The following is a 15,257-nucleotide window of genomic DNA, read 5'->3' on the forward strand; positions in this document are numbered from 1 at the left end:
CCCATTTGCTGAGCCTGTCCAGGTCAGCCTGGATCACCCGCCTTTCATCTGGCGTGGATGCTTTGCCCCAAAGTTTGCTGTCATTGGCGAACTTGGCCAGTCCGCTTCTGACTGCAATGTCCACGTCATAAATGAAGATGTTGAACAATATGGGTCCAAAGGACAGAGCCTTGGGGGACCTCACTGGTCACAGGGCACTTCTGTCAATTACTACCTTCTGGGTCCGACCATGGAGCCAATTCCCCAGCCAGTGGATCGTGGTGGACCCAAGGCCACAATTGGCCAGTTTCACCAAGAGGTGATCATGGGATACCAGATCGAAGGCTTTTTTGAAGTCAAGATATATGACATCAATCTCTTCTCCCTTGTCCAGGTGATAGGTCACCTGGTCGTAGAAGGAAATGAGATTTGTCAATCAAGACCTACCCGCAACAAACCTGTGCTGGCTATCTCTCAGAATGTTGGTGTTGGCCAGTCCATTAAGGATGGCCTCTTTAATAAACTTTTCTAAGACCTTCCCTGGGATAGAGGTCAGGCAGATGGGCCTATAGTTTGCCGGATCCACTTTCCTCTCTTTCTTGAAGATAGGCACCACACTGGCCTTCTTCCAGTCTTTGGGCACTACACCAGAGCGCCAGGAGTTTTCAAAGATCCATACCAGAGGCTAAGCTATGATGAGTTCTGGCCCCTCCTCACCATTGCTGCTTTTCCCACAATAGCATTTTCCCCCCCACTCTTCCAAATGTATAATTTTCCATATATAGAAGTTAGAAGCTAATTACTTGGGGGGTGTCATCTTAAATTCAAACTAATCTTGGATTTAGGTAAATATAGTATTTCCTCACTTTAAAAAAGATGCATGTTTACACTGAGAGTGCTAATTTGAGTTAAAATCTTAGTCGAGACAAAGCACTGTAATTTTTACCTAGATAAGGCAAATCTGTAGGTGGGGGACATATAGGACTGAACTTCCCTGAGGTAAAATCCATGCCTTGTCTCAACTGGAATTTTTCATTTACATGACTTTCCACTGTTAAAACACTTCACCCGCTCAGTGAAAATACATGTAAGTGAATGGTTCACAGAACTAAGCCTGTAGATGAGCCCCCATATTAGGAGACTTAATCCAATGACATAACTAGACCACCTTTTTCTTGGTGTTGCTCTTGATTAACTTATATCCTCCTTAAATAGCTTCACTTGTGTTCATTTCATAATTCTACATTACTGTTGCAAATGATGAAAAAATGTGATGGCACAAAAATAATAGCTTGGTTTAAGTTTTAATCATAATCAAAAGTTAGTTGGACCTTTCAACTTCTTTCATATATGAGGTGATATTTGGAGTAAATTTGGTCTCAGGTTATTACTGTAAGAACATCTCTATAAAAAATAATATTAAAACATTCAATTTATCCTCTACATTTTCTAATTGTTTTTGACTGCTTCTTATGTATCATGCTACTATTGAATGGGTAATGCAAAAACTAAATATTGAATCTTGTTGTTTTCAGAACACAGAATAGCCATTAGGATTGTGCAAAGCTTTGGATGCTGATTCAATTAGGAGGAGATTTGGCCCGATCCAGCATCTGAATCTGAATCAAATCAGGAGACCAATAAAAAGGTTCAAATCATTTTAAAGCTCTCTGAATCAACTTGGAAAAGGTTCAGAGAGCTTTGGAGATTTGGGCAGTCCCCGCTTGATGCTGTAGGGAACTGGACCTGGACTCCATGCTGGTAAGTAGGTGGTGGGGGAGACGGGGAGCTAGTGGAAGGGGAAGGGTTCCATGGGGGGACCCCTGCCAGGCTCCATCCTCTGCCTGCTCCCCAAGCCCTCCTGAGTGTGCCTCTTGACCCCTGCCCACCGCTCCAGCCCCCTCCCATGGCTGCCCCACTTGCTCTCCCAGCTCCTGGCTCTTTTTTTTTTTTTTAAAAAGCCCGTACTCACTGGCTGCTGCTAGGTGTTTGTGGGGGGAGAGGGGGATCCCCACTGCCCCACGCTGTGTGGGAGACTGCCATGAGCCCCCAGCCTACTCCCACTCTCCCAGCCCCACCGCCAATGGCTGCCCTGCTGGGCCCCAGCTCCTGGGTAGTTTTAAAAAAAAAAAGCAAGCCCTGCACCCACTGGCTGCTGCAGCAGCTGTGAGGGCTTCTGGGGGCTTGTGGCAGAGCCCTCTCACAGTGTGGGGCAGTGGGGATTGCCCCCCTGCCTGGCAGGATCCAGTTATTTTGGGGCTTTTTTTTTTTTTTAAGAGCCAAGAGCTGGGGCAGGGTGGGGCAGCCATTGATGGGACTGAGAGATCAGGCAGGGGATGGGAGCCTGTCTGATTTGGAGATTCGGCTGATTCGGCAGTGGCTGAATCTCCAAATCGATTCAGCTGATTGATTCGGGACAGTGACTCAAATCACCAAATCGAATCACTGTCCCCCGAATCAGCTGAATCCAAATCCAAAGTAAATTTTAGCCACTTTTCAGAGGCTTAGTAGCCATGTCTAAAAGTCACTTTCTTTAATGACAGAAATACATTATCAGTGTTTTGGTTCTTCTGTATGTCTTTATCTTTCTGTTATATTGTCCATAGTTTTTTTACTATAGAGAAGCTATATTATAAGAGACTATAGGTGGTTGTCACTATTACACTATTAAAAAGGGGTCAGATATATTGTGCAATATAATATCTGTCGCATATTGTTTGTTCTTTCATCTTCTCACCGGGGTCCGTGTATGTGTGTCTAGACGGTGTCGTCTTGGTGGGGGAAGATGGACAATTGTTGTGAGTTTTTTTGTTTGTTTGTTTTTTGCATGTTGCTATGTATTTAGGTGAGAGAAGGTAAGTCCACCAGAATGAGCCCAGAACTTGGAGCAGGATTTGGTAAAAGCTTGTGATGTAAAATTTTACTAGACCCACTTAGTAAATTGTCAGAAAAAAAATCTAGGTAGGATTTTAATCCTACACAAATTATGTGACACGTGTTAATTCAGTCGCCATAGTTGTGGAAGTCTGATTGTTGCATGTTTTGGGTTGTACCTCCACATGTCTGGTATTTGCATCCTATTAAGTACATTGCATCTTTTGTGCTCTGGATTGCTGTAGGACTGCAGTGGAAATACCAGTGATGTTAATGTTCTTCCTTAATATAATCCATGTTTACTGATTCTTATTTTTTCTATCCAAAATTTTTTTTTTTGTTTCATCAACATAGCTAGCACATGGAAGCTGGGACCTATTAAAGTCTTAAGCAGAAATTATGCTGATTTTTATATTTGTTGTGCTTTGTCAGACTGAAGAGTCTGAAACAACTGGAAAACTCGACAGTAACTTTCTGAGAAATGAAATAATGAAATAATTATTAACCTGAATTACCTTTTTAAAAAAAAGGTTAAAGAAGCTAATTCTAAAATTATTTGCATTTTTGTTGTCTATTTGCTTAATTATCTGAGATGTGTGTTTAACATGGAAAAAGAGAGTCTGATTACGAATATATGAAAAATGGAAAGAAAACTGCATGGTTGCAATTCTGGACCTACTGCAGTCAGTGGTAAAGCTGTTGATTTTACCCAGGCCAGGATTTCTCTGTAGCCATTTCCAGGACAGTTCTTCAGGGATATAAAAGACAAAGCATTAACTGGATAAAGGAATGTAGTCATCCAGGATCCACAGAATTTGGCATCATTAATGTTAATGGTATGTTTTATTAATGTATATATTTCAAGGGTGATCCTCATTTCATATCTGTTACCTTCATATTTCCCATGTTTCATCGGTTCTCTTTTCGCGTTTAACCCTTTGAATCAATTACAACTTATATCTGGACTTTTGTGTTTCACTGTGTTCCTAGAGTGCCCTACTGTTCTTTTTACCTTGTGCTAATTTATTTTTTCTCCCCTTTAAATCTGGATGTTTAAACTATCCAATTTGGGTTGACTAGACTTTGAATGCCTACCAAACTGGGTTATGTGACATTTTCATGTGTGTTTATTTACGGCAGTGGTCTCCAAACTTTTTTGATCATGCACCCCTATCAGTAAAAAATTTTTTGAGCACGCACCCCCAATATATGTATATTTATTGGGGGTGCCACTGAGGGTGCCACTGTCAACCCCTCCATATTGTGGAACTCCCACTCTTCCCTCAGGATACCTCGTGTACTGTACGTGACACGTGACCGTCTTGACATATGGACCAAGTGAGGGCACCAGTCTCAATCTGTATATTAAATATTAGTAAAGCTTAATTTCTTTCTTATTTTTTTAGATAAAAAATAAATATAAATAGAAGTTCTAATATTTTCTTCCTGAACTCCAGTGGATCATCTTGCGCACCCCACTTCGGAGACCACTGATTTAAGGGACCTTGTTTTCTCAGATCAGATCAATGGTTATTTGGAGCCTTCTACAAATGATACAGCAAAGAGGTAGTTGGGATTATGGTAAGGAGATGGTACAGAAATGAAAGAGAATGTGTGATAAACTTGGCTTTTCCTCTGAAAAAATCTACATTTTAAAACTAGTGTAGATAAGGTCAAAATTCCTAAAGGCTGGTTGTAGATGTATCACTTAACTATTGTGTGGCTCCATTTCCCCCTGTTTTTAAATGGGAATAAGAATGACCACTTTTTAACGTCTTTTGAGATTTTTCAGAAAGCAAAGCAGACTACAACTACCAAGTATTATAATTCTATTATTTATTTGTATTCACTCTGTTTCTTGAAATCCCATGAATTTAAATGGCTCATAACACATAGGAGAATAAATATGAACACACAGGGTGCTTATATATGAGTGCAGAGGCTGCTCCAATGCACTGGAATTCCAGTGCGTTGAAACAGACTCAGTGTTAGTCTGCTGGAGCCTGGCAATTGCCATGCTCCAGTAGCCTCCTGTGCCTCACGTATCAGTGTCCCCGTGCTTAAGAATGGCGGTGAGAGCACTTGAACTAAAGCTCATTCAAGATCACACCAGCAGGGGCAGGAGGGTGAGTTGGCTTGATGCCAGAACTGCCCTGAAACTATTTTTAGCACAGTTTAGGCATCTTAAAGTTACACCACTCCAAGGCAGGTTTATTTCTGATGCATGTTACCTAGCTCACGTTCCATTAATATGTGGCCACTCCACATAGATGAGCTGCCCAAGTAGCAGTCCTCCAATGCCCCAGGATTCAGTGTCCCTTCCCCTAACCTCCTGTTCAGTGTGGACAAATTTACTTCCCCCTGGACTCTACTGCCCAAGGGGCAATTTTGGCATCAAGCCAACTTACCCTCCTGCCCCTGCTGGTGTGACCTTTCCACCCTCAGGGGTGCAACCCAGTGCAAAGAAGCTACAGAGTATGTGCCAGTTAGCCAGGTCTCAGAGCACAGATGGGTCCAGTGGGGTCTAGGGCAGGTGGGAGGAGAACAAGGTAGGGAGCTGGTTACAGTTCCCATGAGCTGGGGCTTCCTTCCTGGGGCATGTTCCCCCAAAAGCACTTTCCCTCACTGCTCCCACCTCCGAGCTACCTTACAAGTGTAACCAGCACCCCCCACCCCCTAATCCCAAATCCCAGCTTATTAAAACACGAGACCTTCTTTAATTTACTTCCTCTTTATTTCTTTTTAACTTCTTTTTTTTTTATTTACTTTTTTTTACTTTAACCTTCAGTGGCTGACTTCCTTCATTTCACCACCCTTCCTCCACCCCATCTCCTTCTCACTTTCCAGGTCATTACTCATTCCCATTCTATTAACTCTCTTCCTCCCAGGTCCACATTCCAACACCTATCCACCGCATTTCTCGCACACCCTGACCTAAAGCAGGGAGCCTTGATGTGGCAACTCATTGCTGTAGCTCCTTGTCTAGCCCCTGCTGGCCAGCCGGCTAATGGCAAGACACGGCTGTGCAGGTGGAGTTCAGTCAGAGGTTTTTAGCCTTAAGGTGTGACTGCTCCAAACTCAAGCTAGCACTAAGCGCATTGTTACATGTTGCACTTTGAGCTGCTCAAATGTTGATCAATGTTAGTGATAGCTTGAGTTTGGAACAGTCACACCTTAAGACTAAAAACCTTCTCTAGACAACAGCCTTACACTGTCTCAAAATCAGTGATTTGTTTGATTTTACCTTCCATAGTCAACTACTTAGTGTCTGTTTCCTTCATGATTCAGTCCCTAATGTCAAAATTCAGATGTTTAGCTGTACATTTAAGAAATATACCTTATCACCTCTGAAAAACTTAAGCCAGTTGTTTGAGATGTCCCTGTGTCTTAGTAATAATGGAACCACAGGCCTCCAAATGGAATTTGGTAACACCAAGAGACTTCAAAAACCTTGGGGCAGAAGTTTAAATTTTTGGGTTGTGGGAAGAAATGGGGGTCTGATTAGCTCCTATCATTCTTTATCTGGACAGTAAGAAGTGGAGAGCCTCTGAAGAAAGATGATCATTCCTTTGCACTTCCAAACTCTCCTTTCTGGAACTGTCAGTCATATTCCAGATGTGACTAAGTTTTCCATGCTATGAAACAGGCAGTTAGAAATATGAAAAGAAAATGGATTGGACCATAAAAATACTTTCTTCTGAAATATTTCATTTCAGTTATGACTTTCTAAATTTGCCTTTTTTATTTTTGCACTTACATTTTGAGACAGTCATTTCAGGCTGAAAAGTGAATCTAAACACAAGGTTTCAGTTTTGAAACTTTTCCCCAAAAATATTTCAAAACAGGAAATTGGTCACAATGGACTCTTTCCATGAAAAGTTTTAGTTCTGATAAATTCGGATTTCCTAATAAGAAACGTCTTATTGGAAAAAAATTCTGCTCTGCTTTTAAAATAAGTCTTTTCAGCAGTGAAGATCCCAGAGGCATTTAAAAGTGCTTATGTAAGGAACATCAAGTTCCTTAGACATCAAGTTCCTGGTGTTGAAGATCAGGGATGGTTGCATTGTATTGTTAGCTTACAGTGCATGAGGTGTTGAAAACATCATTTCTTCATACTGAATATCAGTACAGTGATTATTTGTCATGTAGCTAATTACATCTCATGCTATCAGAATTTTCCAGTGCTGATTATAATTGGTTATATTTTGTTGCATATAGAAATTTTAATAGTGTGCAATTTATATTGTAGTTCTGGGGCAGTAGTTAAATAGTAATCTTCTGTAGCAAATTTGACACCTATAATTGGATAATAGATTAACTGAATCAGGCTAAGCAACTAAGGAATTTTATTTATAGATAGAACATATTTTTCACTCTTCCGACCACCTCCTTTGTTTTTTTTTCACTCTGTTTTGGCAGAAATTATACCGAAGCCCATATTACTACAACCTTCATTAGAGAAAATAGAATTGTTTTGAGTAGAGATGGGCTTGGGCTATGGTGTTCAAATCTGGACCACGTGCAGGATCAGATTTGGGTCTGGGGTCAAATCAGAGCGAGGGCTTAGGCTCATATTCAACTGAACTGTTGACATTTTGTGAGATTTCCTCTCAAAGAGAACCACCCTTCTGAATTAAGTGGATCACCTGTTTTTTGTTTGAATTTCATCATCACATTAAATCTTATGAGAATGTTCCCTCAGGATTTTGGCACTGACTGAACCTCTTCCTTGTTTGTAGATGATCCAAAGCCAAAACCATGCATGTTGTTTGTGTTTTAGAGACTAGAGGCTGAATTGTTCCTTCCCTTGCAAGTTGGGGGAATTTATACTGAACGTTTCAATTTTGATTTGTTTAAAAATGTTACTTGTTTACTTTCTTTATGTTCTGATGAGCAGTATCATCAGCTAGGAACCAAAGCACAAATGGCCAAGCTTAGTTAAAGAAGTATAAATGGCTTCCACTTCTGTTCCCTCTCCTAATCCTTGTGCAATAGCTTGTTTCATGGTCCTTGTTTATTGGGTTAAGTAGCACTGGGAACAGAGGGAAAAAAGGAAATTATTGGTTGCTGATGTGGACAAGGCTAATAGAGTGCCACGGTTTGGTAACCCGGGGTCCCCAGTGACAAATTGTTAAAATAAAATTATGGTTGTTGCAGAGTTTGCATCTGTCAGGATTTTAGTTTCTGTGCACTGAACTTCAGAATGCTAAGAGCCTTTAGTCTTCAAAATGTCATTACCGAACTGGAGAACACTTGCCCTGAGCTCTCTTTAATTTTTCTTTTTCTAAATTTTTTAAGGGGTCTCCACAGGTAGAGTCTTGTTGAAGTTACAGACTCTGTGACTTCACACAATGGGATTTCTTTTTGCTGGATAAGGTCACTCTTAAAAATAACCTGCAAAGAAAAAAAAATCAAGTTGGCTGCTCTTGATCTGTAAGAAAAATCTGAAGAGCTGTTGGGATTTTTAAAGCTTTTTCTTTTACGTGTTTTTCACAAAAGGAATTCATGTTCTTTCTAGAGTGATAATAGCTCTGATGACCCAGGGAATTTTGAAAACAGTGACATGACATTGACATAATAATTTTGAATGGCAGCTGTGGGCAAGATGCTGGTAATAAGAGGAACTTTGTGCTGCAATGCCAGCTGGCAGAGCAATGAGGACATCTGGAGACAATGCTAAGAGGGTACAAGTAAGAATACGGAGAGGGTAGGGTATCTAGTCCAGTTGTTGAAAAGTGCTCATTTTTACTAACACCAATTGAATTTCAGCGATGAATGAATGTTAATGATAAAGGAGACCTTTATTAAAGATACCTTTACTCCTTTAGGTAAGGAGTTATAAGATCACAATAAACATTACTTACAAATAATCCTTCAGCAAATAAAGGGAAGCCCAGAATTTACATTCCTGCAATTTGAAGATGAAAAAATGAACTAGCAAAAACCCTTTCAGGTCTTTTTAATGAGTAGAAGGGGATTGACAAGAGCCACTTCCACATAATGATCCCTGGTAACGTCTCTGACAGCCAAGAGCTCCCGAATTGACAAAAATGCCAAAGTGCACAAAAGTAAAGATATGGATGCTGTTTCTGTCATGCGAAAGAAGAAGAAAGGGTAGATGACTAACTTTAAAACAAAAATTGTTGCAAAATACTTTTAATTCAGAAGCTATTTAGTCAGAAACTGTCTAGTTGCTAATTCTGCATGGAACACTCCTGCTGTTATTACATTCATACCTGGTAAATTTACCAAGAACGGCCCCCTGTTATTCTCTGCACCAACAGCTTACAGTTAAAACTAGTTTGGAAAATTTTAACTGTTTCATCATCAGAGTTTGCCAACTTACCAGAATCAAAACATTTAATAGAGATTATTTGTTTTTAACATAGTTCCAGACAGATCTCCAGTTTCTTGTCCTTTTGCCATCTAGGTCTTTTGACTTCCAGGCTCTGATGCTCTGAGCCAGCTTCCAGAGTCCTGGGATAGCTAACTTTCCCTGCTGCTTGTCCCCTGGGAACTGGGCAGCCCAGAAAGCCATCTAGTCTGAGAGTCAGAGGCTCCCTGCTCGCTTGTCAGCCTGGTAGGCAGAAAACTAAGCACTTAAATGTTTCAAAACTAATTATTTCCCCCCTATTTTATGAGGAAGTTTAGAACTATTTTTGTTTGTCTGATATGTAATGAAAACACATTTCAAAATTTTGGGAATCCTTTGGGAAATGGAGTTACCTTTCTCTGCCCAGTTCTACTTGCTTTCTAAACAAACAGGATGGACAACCAGTAGAGGAAAGAGAAAAAAAAATGAGGAAGTACAGCGAAAGGAATGGTAGAAAAATATGTTAGTTCCAGTGTTTTTTGTATAATCCTATGATTGGGGATTTATTAAGGAGTGAATTAGGTAACCAAAAGGACAAAAGGAAAAGAAGATGAAGGACACACACTGTTAGGCTGAGGCAAAGAGACTTTGTGTGTAGCCTTACACAACACAGAGTAATATGAAGGAAGAACACACCACTACAGTAATTGCGTTAGAAACATTTAAAATGCAAGATCTTGCCATGTTGCTGCTCTGGCAAGGTTTTGTTGACTTCTGAAAGGGACAGAACATAGAAGATATTGAAGGCCATCATAGGGCTCATAATTTATTTGGAGACATACCGCCACTTATTTATACACAGTCAAATCCAGATTTTTCATGGCAGAAAGCATCCAGTTAAAACTGTAGAAAATATTCTGGTAGCATGAGTATCAGCTCCAAAATCTGCTAAAGCTGCTTTTATGCTTGCTCCTGCTATCCTTAGGGCCTTGTTACACAGTAATTTTGGGCAGCTCCTGGAGCTTTTTAACCCCTGGATTGTTCATATATTAACACCTGCAACTAGTTTTATGCACTTGTTATGCTGCTCAAAGTTATGCCTCTCCAGGGCAGGATGATTTGTCTTACTCTAGGCTACTACTAGACTTTTACTAAGTTACACCATAGTGTAAACCAGGGGTAGGCAATTATTTTGGGCAGAGGGCCACTTACTGAGTTTTGGCAAGCCATTGTGGGCCACATGACAGGCAGCCCAGGGCAGATAAATATTAATTTTCTAAATTTTTTAGGGGCTGCATTTGGCCCCCGGGCTGCATTTTGCCCACCCCTGGTGTAAACACTCTGCCTATCCTGCCTAGTCCATTGGCCCGGATTGGGCCAACTCCTACCCTGCCCTGCCCAGCACCCCAGATCCCCACTCATTTTGTGTCCCTCCATGCCCCCTCTTCCTCCTTCCTCTATTACTTGTGGCCTCCCACACTGTCTGTCTCCGGGGGAAGCAAGCAGGGAAAGGTTAACCTGCCTGCATGGCTGCTGCTGCCTCCACTGCTGATATTGTCTGGACCAGAAGAGGCAGCCTGCAAGCAGGCAGCTTAACCCTTCCCTGCCTGCTCCCCCAAGACAGAGTGCAGGCAGCCACAAAGAAGTAATGCCTCAGGGGTGGGGGAGGCAGGACAGAGGGTGGGGGAACACTGGGGGTGAGGAGGGGAACCGGGGGAAACTCTGAGGGCCAGGAGGTTTTACTTTTCAGTCCTCCAGGCCCCTGCTGGCCTTAAGTGTAACCACTCGAAACTCTCAAGCTAGCACTAACACCCATCAACATTTATGCAGCTCAGTGTAAGGTATAATAAAGCCTTAGTTTCTTGGGCTATAGGACAGGTTTGTCATTTGAATATCACTCTTCCTCAAGCCTAATTTGTTGGAGATCCTAGTGTTTCTGGAGAAAAAGTGGGAAGGTATAATTTCAGCACATTCTTATCTAAAGCCAATTGATGGGGGAAATGGTTATGACTGGGCCTCATCCTGCCTCCACAGTTACTTCTGGGGCTTTCTCCATTTCTTTGCTCCTAGAAAACTTACCTGCTAATCTTTATTTCTTATGTCAACTACCCTTCTTCCAGTCTTTTGCTAAAATTAGTAGGTTATTTTTGACATAGAGTATTAAAAAGAACCTGGAAATGATTTTATAAAATGTTAATGAAAAATAGTCTCTCTTTACTGACAAAAGATTAATAAACCCAGACAAAACTTACCAAACAATGCACAGCTGTATCCAAACTGAATACCATAAACTCTTACAGCAACCGTTGGCATAGACATGAAATTGCTGTAACAGTTTATTGATGTTCTCCATTATGGCACCGTGCATGTGGTTCAATTTATTCAATAAAGTTTTATATTAAAAGTAAATTAACCTATAATTCTGCTACTAACTGCCAGTAATGTTAGCTTCTAAAAGAAAGTCGCCTTAGCCTCACTCCTGACAATTCATTCCCAGAAATCAGTAATTTATCTTTATTGCATCACTGCACATTAATCAAAAACAGAGTATGTAGCTACTTAAAATGATTTAATTATCTGCTTTTAAAAAAGAGTATTTCAGGTTAGTAATTTCTGATGTTGGGATAAAAAGTACCCTATCCAGCTTTTCAGGACACACAAGGTCTAGATAACAAGTCCTTTATATTTTTCTTTTGATGAAACTGCTTCACATAAAATTTTAAGAATTGATCTATAGTCTGTCTGTCTGAGAAATGCCATGTTTGCAATCTATTTTGTGCAGTCCCCTCTTAATAAGAATATAAATCTTCAGAAAAAATTTTAAGTGCCTCTATTGGATTTTAAAATATGGGGCCAAGTTATGCCATTGTTGATTCCAAGAATACATCAGTGTTGGTTTTGCTTGAGTAAGGACTGGAGGACTTGGTCCATAAGTGAATTAAAAAGGCATAATACAGTCAGAAAATACACCAAGTGTATTTTTTTAAAATAATGTCCAATGTTAGAAGTAGTGAAATCAGATTTATAACTTGGTCTCTTTTGGTTATTTCAAATGCACATGTTGTAATGGTTCTCAGTGAATGTATATTTCTCTTTAAACTTTTGTTCTATACTATAATTTGTATTTGCTGCAGCTGAAGTATTGCCAGGAATAGGAAATTTTCTCCACTATTTTTAATTTCCAGTAAACTGCTGGGTTCAAAAGAAAATGAAACTTAAAGTGAAATGAACTTATAAAGACTGAACACTTCTCCCCTCCCCCCACTCCAAATTCAGTAAAAACCCATGTGAACCATGAACGATGAATTTTTCACAATCCAGTCTTTGGTTTTATGCCCATTTCTCAGGGGTATTGCAAATCTACATAGTGCTTATGAACTGAGTCGGATGAAAGATGTTCTAGAACTGCAACGACAATTTATGAACATAGGACATGCAAAGTCAAAAGATATGGTATAGGAGTAGTCATAACTATGGGCAGATCTAGAAGTTTGAAAGGCAGGTGCAGATGGAGGTGCATCACATACAAAGTAACACACATTTTTCTCCAGTTAAAAATTAACTAGAAGCTCTACTAATATGCTAGTGGCTCGGGGCTGTATTATTTGGTTTCAGATTGAAGCAAAAACAAACACAACTTTATTGAAATGAATTATAAACTGCTTTTGGGCTGTGAAATAGAAGCTTTGTTACCAGGAACAGGAACAGCAGAATCGCAGAAAAAAGGGTCGCTTGATTGGTGGAACATCAAGATAGTTAAAAAGGAGAGAGGGTCATTAACACCTATGGAATGAAGAGTTTAGAAGGGATTAGGTAGATTATAGTGAACTATAAAGTCAATTGACTCCGTCTGCATGGCTTGACTAGAAATGGTGCTGCCACTGCTAGGGAGTTGGTTTTAAACTTTTGGTGGAACAGAAATCAAAGCAGGATGCAAGTGTACTAGTACACATGCTCCTGGATCCACCCGTGGTCACTCATAAGTCTTCTAACTGCTTCCAGAAATATCCCCCAGTGATACTATTGTGAACAGCAGTGCTTTCTGGACCAAACGAACATATCAAGCATACCATTCTGCTTTGGAATAGTGTGTTCAATAATACTACAAAATGATATGTAGTCTTTGCAGTCTTGACCTCTGAACTGTTTTGCCCTATTTGAACTCCACAGCACATTAGAATAGCCTGGCCTGGTGCAGGTAATGGTTGGAAAAGAATATGCTTATTTACATACATTCATTTTTGTCCTTTGCACTTTGTATGCAAGAATTTTGAAATACCATGTTTTTCGCTCTTGTAACTTTTTTTCCCCTGGTTGCCTTATGGTATTTTAAATTAGATTAATTTCACTAGGAAAAATCAGACCAGCAATGAGTTAAGGGGAAAAATGCAAAGATAATGAAAAATTAAAGCAGCAGTAGAAATGAGACTTAAAATATCATAGCAATTATGGAATTTGTCTGAATGTGTGGGCAGAGCTGGACCACTAATGGTGCTGATGTTTAATTTTAGCTAACTAGATAGCTAGACTTCAACTTTTTGGTTATAATAGATAAATCTGAAAAAAATAATTTTGGTTAAATTTCCCAAAGTTCAGAGGTTTAACTGAACCTTTTGGGTCTGCAAAATTTACCTGGAAACATCAAAATAAGAAACTCCTCCAGTAGTTCAGTTCTTTTATTTCCAGTAGCACAACAGTGGACCTATGGGCTGCCGGGTTAGTTTTTAAATATGATGAATACCTTTTAAGTCAAACATTGTAGCATGAATCTAGTAAGATTAATACATTAGGTTACAATAAATCAGCTAGAGTTTCCAGTGTCTTTTGTGTGCATCTTCAGGTCAGCAAAACCGTCAGTTACTTTTTATATCTTTGCAGTGTTGTTTCCAGCCCTCAGAATTCCTCATTTTTTCAGTTGCTTTCCTCTTTTTTACTTATTTTTTAAAAAGTCTGGCAGTCAGGATAGCAAAAACATCAAACATGCTGTGTGAACATCTGGGAAACTGCACAACAAAAATGTTGAGTTCAACAATTGACTCATTGGCTAAGTCCTTGACACTGGAATTGCTGGGTGATCTTTGTCCTTGGAGACCAATATGTTGTGCGGCTTTTTCTAGGAAAAGTGGGAGAAGTATTTCTATCAAACCATTTGTCAAGCATTTCTGTCACTTCACGGAGTTCACAGGATGGTCAGGAGGGATTTAGAAAGAACGCATAAGTGTTAACAGAGAACTAACTTTGTGTTCAGTGCTGTGATAGTTGAGGTCCCAATCCTGCAAACATTTAAACAAATGATGAGTAGACTTACTGACTTTTGAGGAATTTTCTCACATGAGTATAATTTCTTGTGTGTGTGTAGCATCAGATCCTAAACTCTTGGAAATAATGCACATACAATGTTAAATACACAACAAGGCAAAAAGAAAAATAACCTTCAGTTGTGTCTTCCAATTCATTTTAATACTTTGTTAATATATTTGTAAATTTTGTGATAAGATTCAAGAGTAACATGTCCAAAAGGGCATATCAGCCAGATTTTTTACAGGTAGGTAGGTTTGTAGCAAGATTTTTTGAAAGCACCTCGATGCCTAATTCCCAATGATGTTACTGCACTGAAGTATCTGTGTTCATTTTTAGGTACTGGGTGGTCTCCAAAATTGTGAACCTAAATCTAGTTTCCAAAGTGTTTGAGGAACTGAAGTTTAATTGAGGCTCTTAAGGCTGTGTCTAAATCTTTGGACAGATCTCCTTCAACACTATATAAACAGTATTCAAGATCTTTATGTATAGTAGAGCTGGTTATAGAAACAATTTTTATGGAAAATGGAGAGGGAAAACAAAATACACAATTTATTTTCCTCCAGCTATTGTTTGTAGGCCTACTGAGGCCACAAAAGCAAATGCGACTTAATTTTTTTACTGTTGAAATTTTAGAAATATCTGTGCCTCGGTTTAGGGCGTCTCTAGGGAAGGGATGGACAAAATATGGCCCACAGGCAGGATCTGGCTTGCCAAGGGATTTTATTCACTCTGTGGTATGTCTTTCATCCCAGCCTGGCCCGTGTGTGTGTGTGTGTGTGGGGGGGGGGGG

Source organism: Gavialis gangeticus, unplaced genomic scaffold (assembly GCF_001723915.1).
Source record: "Gavialis gangeticus isolate Ggan-Ray unplaced genomic scaffold, GavGan_comp1, whole genome shotgun sequence".
Lineage (NCBI taxonomy): Eukaryota > Metazoa > Chordata > Crocodylia > Gavialidae > Gavialis > Gavialis gangeticus.